This window comes from Perca fluviatilis, chromosome 1, assembly GCF_010015445.1.
Source record: "Perca fluviatilis chromosome 1, GENO_Pfluv_1.0, whole genome shotgun sequence".
Classification (NCBI taxonomy): Eukaryota; Metazoa; Chordata; class Actinopteri; order Perciformes; family Percidae; genus Perca; species Perca fluviatilis.
In genome coordinates, this window is record NC_053112.1 from 1,635,204 (window position 1) to 1,644,818 (window position 9,615).

The 9,615-nt window shown below is 40.9% G+C and overlaps 1 pseudogene; it reads right to left on the minus strand.

The window, feature by feature from the left end:
• Window positions 1-4,082: 4,082 nt before the first annotated feature.
• LOC120560880 lies at window positions 4,083-5,132 on the minus strand (annotated as a pseudogene).
• Between the last annotated feature and the right edge of the window lie 4,483 nt (window positions 5,133-9,615).

A 9,615-nucleotide genomic window follows, 5' to 3' on the forward strand; every position in this document is an offset into this window, starting at 1 on the left:
CACTAGGAGCACAGTGGCCCCCAACTGAAAATTTAGGGCACACACAGTAAATCAACATGCTTACCAAATATTCACATTTATACTAATTTCCACTGTATTACTAATAAATACTTTGATAATAGATGCAGAAATTACAACGCGTGCTCTTTCAAATTCAGTGGCAATTTTGAAGATGCAACATATAAGGTAAACTGACAGCCCCATCGCTGTCATGACAGTAAAAACATATATAAATAGATTTTGTTTATTATTGTATTTGTATAAATTTTTTAGCCTGTTTTATTTTCATTAATGTTTCATGTAAAGCACTTTGAATTGCCTTGTTTCTGAAAGGTGCTGTAGAAGTAAAGTTGCCTGCCCTTACAACCTCAGCCTGTCAGTCAGTCCCCAGGGTCAGAAACCATTGTGCCTGGCAGCTCGTCTCCGATGAAGTGTAACACCAACAGCACCGCGAATCGCGGTTCGCCATTAATATCATATCGCAGCAAACGCTGTCTGCGTGAAGTTATGAAAACTGTAACCACACTTGAAACCATTTTATCTGCATCGCCGGTGGACTTCAACAAAACTGCAGACCATTTGGTCGCAGTCTGGAGCCCTGTGTTACCTCCATTTTCCATTGCTGAGGTGAGCGTTGTCTGGTTGTCATAGCGACTATGGTTTCCTCGACTCATTTCCTGGTTCTCCTTCTCCATAACCAACGTAAATTCAAGGAGAGGGTTAACTTTCCCTGCTGCAGGTTTCCCACCGTGGTCAGAAAGAACAGAGGAGACACTTTGTTTCTCTCCCTGACTGTAGAGTCGCTATCGCTCGAGGCTAATCGCCGATGAGCCTGTTAGCTAGCTACGCGGCTCCGCGTAGCTATAGCCCAAACATTGGGCGTGTGTGCGCGCCGGCGCGCAGCGGCCCGCGTGTTTTGTTTTTTTTTCCGGTCTGCTATGGCATACGGACCCGCCCTTCAATCACTACTATTGGCCAGGCGTCCAAGGTAACGTGAACCCCCATTTGTTCAGGTCCTATCCCCTGACCAATCGGGTTATCCTAACGACCCCGTAGGGCGGGTCTTGCCGTCCTTTGCTTCCTAGCTAGATCAGAAAAAACATTAATCCTTCTTTAACTGTCTATGCGTTAATCGCGCCATAAAAAATTGTTGGCGCGTAAAATGGGTTTGCGTTAACGCCCGTTAACGTTGCTTAACTGACAGCACTATCAGAAAGATTTTCATTTCTTTAATGTGGATGTGATATCGGCTGTAGGGACTCCTGTATAAAGCCTAGCTCACAATTACAGTGTTCTGGCGCCATGTTAGATCCATTTTATTAATGCGGTGTGAACTAAATGTGTCAGTAATTAGCTTGAAACAAGCTACGGTTTGCTGCAGCCCAACTAGCTAGCTGGAGGTCCCCGTTAATCCCCGGGCTAAAGAACGGCAGCTAAATTACCTCCGGGTGGGAAATACGTCGCTGTGTTGTGTTGTTTCCTGTTGTTCTTTTTATTCCTCCTTTTCCTGCCTCGTTTGCCTCTTTCGTTCGCGACTTTTTCGACGTTTTCTTGCCGTTATTGCCGGAGCCAGAGCCCTGTCCGTGTCTGCTGTGTCCGGGCGACACTGCACCACTCTCGGAGAAACCCCCATCGCTGAGCGTCAGGATGAAAACGGTTCAAACTCCCGGTGATAAAATAACATGTAATACCAATAATAAAGACATCACATGTCCCTAAACACACGGCCTGCCTGTGTGGAGACCTGCCGCGGAGGATGCTCTCTCCTCAGCATCACAAACACCGGTCAAACTTGGCTCCGTCCAACAGCTTCCGGCTCTTTCAAAATAAAATGCAACAGTGTGGCTCCGGAAGTTAAAATCCCATTCAGTTTCAGCAGTACGGTTTCCGTTGACCTGCAACTTTGTGTTTTTCGCGGGCCGAAATTTAAACATTTTTGTTTATTCTTTTACTACACTGACGTTTTTATAGATTTTAAAAAATGAATTTGTCGCTTGTATTCCAATGTATTTTATTTCACTTTTTCCAATTTTTGTCACCTTTGGCGATGTTTTGTTTTTTTGTAATTTTTTCAGATTTTTTTATTTTGTTTTTTTTCTGCATTTTTGTTGTTTTTCCAACATTTGTCATATTTAATAACGTTATTGGTTTTAGAAATAGAATTTCTTTTATAAACGGGTTAAATTTGACCCGAGGACAACCCTCCAACGATACAACTTTTTCTGCTGCTTTTTCCGATGTTTTTGTCACTTCCCCGTCACTTTGACGTTTTTGTTGTTTTTTCCCCGACGTTATTTAACCTTTTTTCGGCTATTTTGTCATCTTTTTCGCCGTACTTTTTTTATCAATTTTTGTTCAAATGCTATAAGATTAAATAAAACACCAAACTTCAATGAAAGTAGTGAACTGGTCATTTATTTCACTTGTGGAGAGCGTTGAATGGAACTGTCATTGTTATTATTTTGGACATTTTGGTTGATAGAAACCCAAATTTCTTATATAACTTACTTTTAGAAAATGGACCCGAGGACAACATGAGGGTTAACCATTATGTCTAAACACTTGAAATTATCAATTTCATCATAAGTTCAACAGCAGGTTCTCCAAATAGGAATGTGGCTTACATTTAAAAGTAAAGGTGCAACTGTTGTGGTAGAAAGACCAAAACCAGCAGTTTAAAGTGATATCAGAAGAACTGATTTAGGAATAACACCATTAACATTCTTTAATTCTGCAATTATGCCACAATAATTCAGACTTTTTCTTTCCTGTCTCATTAATGAGGAATATAACAAATAAAATATCAGACAACCAATTTACCGCATATACCTGTTAGATCCTAATTGTTCCATCAGATTTGCACTTAACCTTTAATTTTAATTTTAGATATTTAAAATGAGAAAAAAAAACATTTTTTATCTCCATTTGTGGATATTTGTAATTGCTTTGTTTCTAATCATAATTCATCAACACATTAATTTGATGCATCATGACACACGTTATGTGGACAATATCTAACTTCCCTACAGATTTCTTTGACCATCTTACCCACAAAACAAAACAAAACTAACCAAAGGTACTAATAATGAACCAAAACACTTTTTTCAGACAAAATAGAAACATTCATTAACCTTTTTATACCCGTATAATATATATATTATATTGTGTTCTGTAGACACTATAGACATGTAATAGAATTTAAGCTGCGTTCAGACCAAAGAAAGTGATCTGCAGATTTTTGGCAGAGTTGTTCAGCTTGGGAGTGTCACTGAAACAGCCTGTTTGTGTGACTTCCCAATGTAGCACAAGTACACTTTATATTTCACACTTACTGTTTTCTGTCAGATGGTTTATAGATCTCGACATTTCTGACTGAACTTGAAGGCAGCTTTATTTCCCGGAGAAAGAGAGAAAGAGAAAGAAAAGAAAGAGATGAGTGGGGATATAGCGGCAGTGCTTTGTTGTTGCAGGAAACATTCGGAAGGACTGACGGAGAGAAGGAAACAGTCAGCTGTTCCCCAAACTCCCGGGCAGTTCAGAGCTCGTGTTTGGAGTTTTAAAAACGTTCTCGTGGCAGAGATAGAGGCAGTGATGTTTCCTGTTTCCGCATGCGGGACTCTCACACCGCCTCAAAACACTCTGACAACTCTGATCTCTGTTACATGATTGGCCACTGCAGCGTGACGCAGGGTTGCGTTTCTCCAAAAGTTGAGTCGGTCTCAAACTTTTCACCGCTGTGTTTTATTCCATCTTCCCCCCTGTGGCAACCCACTACCCCCAATTAATATGTATGGAAAGACCGCATTTATTGTGGATGCAGACTTACTGCTATAAATGAAGGTGTCTTTTGAAACTGATTTCTTCTGGAAGTTAAAATAAATGTCGTGGATTTAACAGAGGTTTTTTAAAAATAGATATTCTGATGCAGTGTTGAAGAGATGAATGAATTAAATGAGTTAGTTGACTATGTAATGGAATACATATAATTAAACAAGTCTTAACAATTAAGTATAAATCAATCACCCCACATTAAAAAGATAGAAAAATCTAAACTAATTATAACATTGACTTTTTTTCCCTGAATGAATTTAAATAAATCAAAGTTAAGTGATTAGTTTACTCTGACAGGAGAGATGATCAGAGGGGCAGAGTTTTTACCACCAGCATTAAAACAGGGACCGAAGTATGGGAAGAGTTTCTCAGTGAAGGAGCAGCCAGTAAAGGAGTAGATAAGAGCTGCAGCATCTACGTCATAAAGGAGACCAGACCCTCCTCATAATCCACAAACACCCCACCTTCTGAGGGAGGAGACTTCAGAGAGAGAAGGACTGGAGGGGCCAGCATTAGCTTTGTACTCATTTCCATTTCTCAACCATATAGTCCAGTAACCATACTGAGGGCTCAGTGTGATGCTTCCTTCCTGTTGATCGACTCTCTGGCCACTCCTAAAGCCCATTTAGTCTTTCCTTTAACTTGAACCTCAAAGTAAAATCTGCCTGAAAAGAAACTCTGCTTTCCTAAAACATTAACACACTCAGAAAATCTCTCTGGGTTGTCTGGGAGATTCTTCCTCACACCACCGTGATTCACTTGTTTGCCATCATCAGACAGGATGAGTTCAGGATGTGCTGTATCAGGATCAAGAGTCACATCTACTGCATACTGCTGGACCCTCTTCAGCTCAGACTCACCGAGCAGCTTCTTCATCTCTTTACTGAGTGTCTCCTCCAGCTGAACCACAGCTTTCACCACAGTCCCCTCATATGATGATGGATGGACACGACCCTGTCCAGTCCTTGGTGGGTGGAGGTTGTTGGATGTTTAGGGACTGGACACTCTGGAGAAGATGGAGGTGGTCTTCAGAAGCGTAACACCTGCTCCACCTCAGTGCTCCTCTTCATCAGCTCAGAGATTTCCTGTTCCAGCTCTTTGATGAAAGCTTCGGCCTGTTTTTCTGTTGTTTTCTGCTTCTCTTTGATCGTGTTGATGAGCTCATTCAGGCCTCTCTCAACAGACTCCTTCAGAGAAGTGAAGGCCTGAACACCTTCTGCTATCTCTGTCTGCATCTTCCTCACTGAGGTCGACTAAGTGTTTGATCTCCTGAATCTTCAGTCTCGCCTCTTCTGGATCATCTGCTGAATTTCAGCCTCTGTCTTCCCCGCTCGGCCTTCTTTCCTTCATATCCTTCTTTCAGAGGAACAACATCATGCTTCTTGTGGTCTAAAACAGTGCAGAGCATGCAGACACATGTCTGGTCGGTTTTACAGAACAGCTCCAGAGGTTTATCGTTCGCTCGGTACACATCCTGCCTTCCAGGTTCTCCACAGGGTCGATCAGCTGATGTCTTTTCAGACGTGAAACTGTCAGATGAGGCTCCAGGTGAGTCTCACAGTAGGAGACCAGACACACCAGGCAGGACTTCAGGGCCTTCAGTTTGGTTCCAGTACAGACGTCACAGGAACTTCTCCTGGTTTGGACACTTGTTGCTCTGAGCTGCTGCTGCTGGCTTTCTGTTGAGCTGACTGTCTGAACTGAGCAACCATCTCAGAGATGAAAGTGTTGACATGCAGCTCAGGTCTTGTGTTGAAAAACTTGTTACACATCGGACACAGGTACTGGTCATTAGTATTCCAGTGTTCATTGATGCAGTTTTTGCAGAAGTTGTGTCCACATAGTATGGTTACAGGATCAGTAAACACATCCAGACAGATGGAGCACAGAAACTGATCTTCAGATGGCAGATAGTTTGCAGCAGCCATATCTACACATAGTGTGAATAAAAAGAAAAACATATTAAAATAGAGTTTTAATTATTTAAAAAGGTGTTTTGACTTGCACCAAAATGTGAGCAACAAGGGAACACAGTGAAGCTCGCTACTCTGACAAAACAGCACTGAATATATCCACACAGGGCGAAGGCCAGACATTGTACAAATTTGGGGCTCCGCCCGGTTTACACGGCTAAATACACTACATATTTTAAGACATTTGAGATAATACAATGCCTAACTATCTGCACTGGGTTGTTGTTGTGGTTGGTGGTGCGTGGTAGTTGCAAGACGTATGTGTAAGTTCAAACATATGCTGTGTTCCAGGCAACCCGTAACACCGTGTTACAACATTACTTTCGACTCGAAAGTGCCCTGGAACGGCTGTCAAACCGTTACCGTTAAACCCGTAAGTTACTACCCGTGACCTCGTGGCAGATCGTTGTACTCCCAGTTACAGGTTTTAACCTCACACACACATAAACAACACAGTGAGCCCTGTTGATGCTCTGCGGTGATTAACGGTGAGAAATAGAAATAAATAGACTCTATGTATACATGTAAATAGACCCTCATGCCCTCTTCGGTCATTTTTGTACATTTTTCTGAAGGTTTTTTTTCATTTTGTGATCATTTTTGCTGTGTTACTTCTTATGGCATGACATTTTGAAGGAATCCTTCTTTTCAGTCAAATTTTTTAAATCCAGTGTTTTTTACTCTTACATGTCTTTTATACTTAAATGATTCATTTTGTACCCTCTGGACACCTTCGAGGCAAAAATGTCCACGCACAAAAACTGTTATTAAATCATCATATATCAATATTTCTTTCTGCTTTTTTCATGAATCACTTACACAACTTCTAACCTAATCAAAACCACCAAACATTCAATCATTTTCAGGATTTTAACCCTTTAAATGCCAGTTTATGTATTTGTAGTATTTTATTTTTATTACATTTTTACAAAAAACACAAAAAATATTTTTTTCCCCATATAATGAATAATATCTAGATGGGGCTTTGGTGGGGATTAGAGGCTTGGATATGTCAAAGATAAGCAACAAAACTAGTTTGATTGCATTAGTATTAATTACATAGTTCCAGATACTCCCTCTGGACACCTTCGGAGGCAAAAATGTCCCCATTGACTTCCATTATAACCACATGTTTTGATCTCACTGCCTTTACAGTATAAAACCATGCATTCTGTAATATCAGCATTTCATTTGGAAGAAAACTAGTCATATTTGACATTTTTACAATATTTCACCAGATTCAACCATTTTGCATGAAATTATAGTTATATTATGGAGCTCTGTGTGTTTGTGTGTGAGAGTGTGTGTGTGTTCGGGGGTGTGTGTGTGTGTGTATATGTGTGTGTGTATGTGTGTCTGTGTATATGTGTATATTTGTTTGTGTGTGTGTGTGTGTGTGTGTGTGTGTTTTATGAATGCGTGTGTGTGTGTGTGTGTATGTATGCATGTGTGTGTGTGTGTGTGTGTGTGTGTGTGTGTGTGTGCATGTCATGTGTGCATGTCTGTGTGTGAGAGAGAGTTTGTGAAAATCTGAAAAACAAACAATGATAATTTTAGTGGTCAAAAAGCGCACCTTACTTTTGCCAGTTATATTATGGAGCCATGTGTGTGTGTGTGTGTGTGTGTGTGTGTGTGTGTGTGTGTGTGTGTGTGTGTGTGTGTGCGTGCTCTGTGTGTTTGTGTAAATCTGGGTGAAAAAAGGGGGCTTCTTTTGAAGGATGCATTTCATGTGTCTTTGAAGACGTGCTTGAATAAAAACATTGTCTCCTGCATTTGTTGTAAACAAAACCAACTATTAGTGTGTTTATGCACCTGGCTCTAGAGAAGGAGAAAGACCTGGAGCAAAGAGAAGGAGCCTTTATCTTCCGCCAACTGCAGGACTCATCTGAAGATGACACAAGTTTCTGGAGTCTGACAAAATGGTCACTGGTGTCCTCCAACTCTGTGAGTGCCTCTAACCCTTCCTCTGAAAGTGGAGAAGGACGCTGAAGATCCTGTCCATCCTAACATTGAATGGACAGTGAAGAATCGGCAAGTCTGGTCTCCATCTAATACTGAGACGCGCTGCGCAACATTCAAGCACCGACCGGCATGATGTCAGAGCCCAGGAGATATGCCATATCAAGAATCCATGATGTGGCATCCTCTTTCCACACCTTTTCTTCACTCTTGACTTGATCCAGCTGATTCAGGAAATGACAAACCTACACGGGAGGTGTTCAATCTCAGGATGGAGTGATGTGGATGCTCAAGAGATTTTAACATACTGGGACTTCTCACTTGGCTGGTGTGTACCGGTCCAAAGGGAATCCGAGCCTGTATGTCCATAGTGGGAGACCAGTCTTCAGGGCCACCATGTCCCACAAACCATTTGAAATGATAAGCGCCAGTTTACAGCAAATGCAGCAGACAATGTTTTCATTCAAGACGCGTCTTCAAAGACACATAAAATGCATCCTTAAAAGAGCCTTTTTAAGCCCTAAAATGATCATTGCTTGCTTACAGGTTCCACGCAAACTCACACACACACACACACACACACACACACACACACACACACACACACACACACGCACATCCTCTCTCACACACACACACTCACAAACACACACACACACACACAAACACACACACACACAAACACACAACACACAACACACACACAACACACACACAAACACACAACACACGGCTCCATAATATAACTATAATTTCATGCACGGCCTCAAGGCAAAATGGTTGAATCTGGTGAAATATTGTAAAAATGTCAAATATGACTAGTTTTCTTCCAAATGAAATGCTGACATTACAGAATGCATGGTTTTATACTGTAAAGGCAGTGAGATCAAAACATGTGGTTATAATGGAAGTCAATGGGGACATTTTTGCCTCGAAGGTGTCCAGAGGGAGTATCTGGAATTACATAAAAAATACTAATGCAATCAAATCAGTTTTGTTGCTTATCTTTGACATATCCAAGCCTCTAATCCCCACCAAAGCCCCATCTACATATTATTCATTATATGGAAAAAAATATTTTTTTTTTTTTGTAATAAAAAATGAAATACTTCAAATACATAAACTGGCATTTAAAGGGTTAAAATCCTGAAAATGATTGAATGTTTGGTAGTTTTGATTAGGTAGAAGTTGTTTAAGTGATTTATGAAAAAAAGCAGAAAAGCATATTGATATATGATGATTTAATAACAGTTTTTGTGTGCGAGGACATTTTTGCCTCGAAGGTGTCGAGAGTACGTTTTTTAAGGAGGGCATGAGGGATAAATAAGCAACGTAAAGTAATTCCGCACATTGTAATCAATACAATACACATACGATTGTGTACTTACTTAGGGGTGTCACGATTCTCCAAACCTGATCTCGATTACATTCTCGATTTTACTTCTTCTTTTTAAGCATAGGTTGCTATGCTATTTTTAGACTATGGTTATGGTTGAAGACGACGGAGTAGCGCCTACCTTGAAGGCTTGGTTGGGGGCTTAAAACACCATCGAGCCAGCACAGCAGCTGAGCAGAACGATAGCAAATAGGGGTAACTCGGGCAGTCCGCTAAATTGTTGTTCTCTAATATAACCAATATAAGCTGCTCTGTTTAGGCTACAAAACGTGCATGCAGGCTAAAATTCAACCGTGGCGGTTATTGTTGGGATAAAGCTATAATCAGAAGGAATATCCGCTAGCTGCTAGGCTAATGTGCAATGGTAAACACCCAGAATATGGCACACGCACATAGCAGAGCTTGCATACTGTGGTTTGTGTGACAACGCGAACGTTGTCAACAAAACTCACTGGA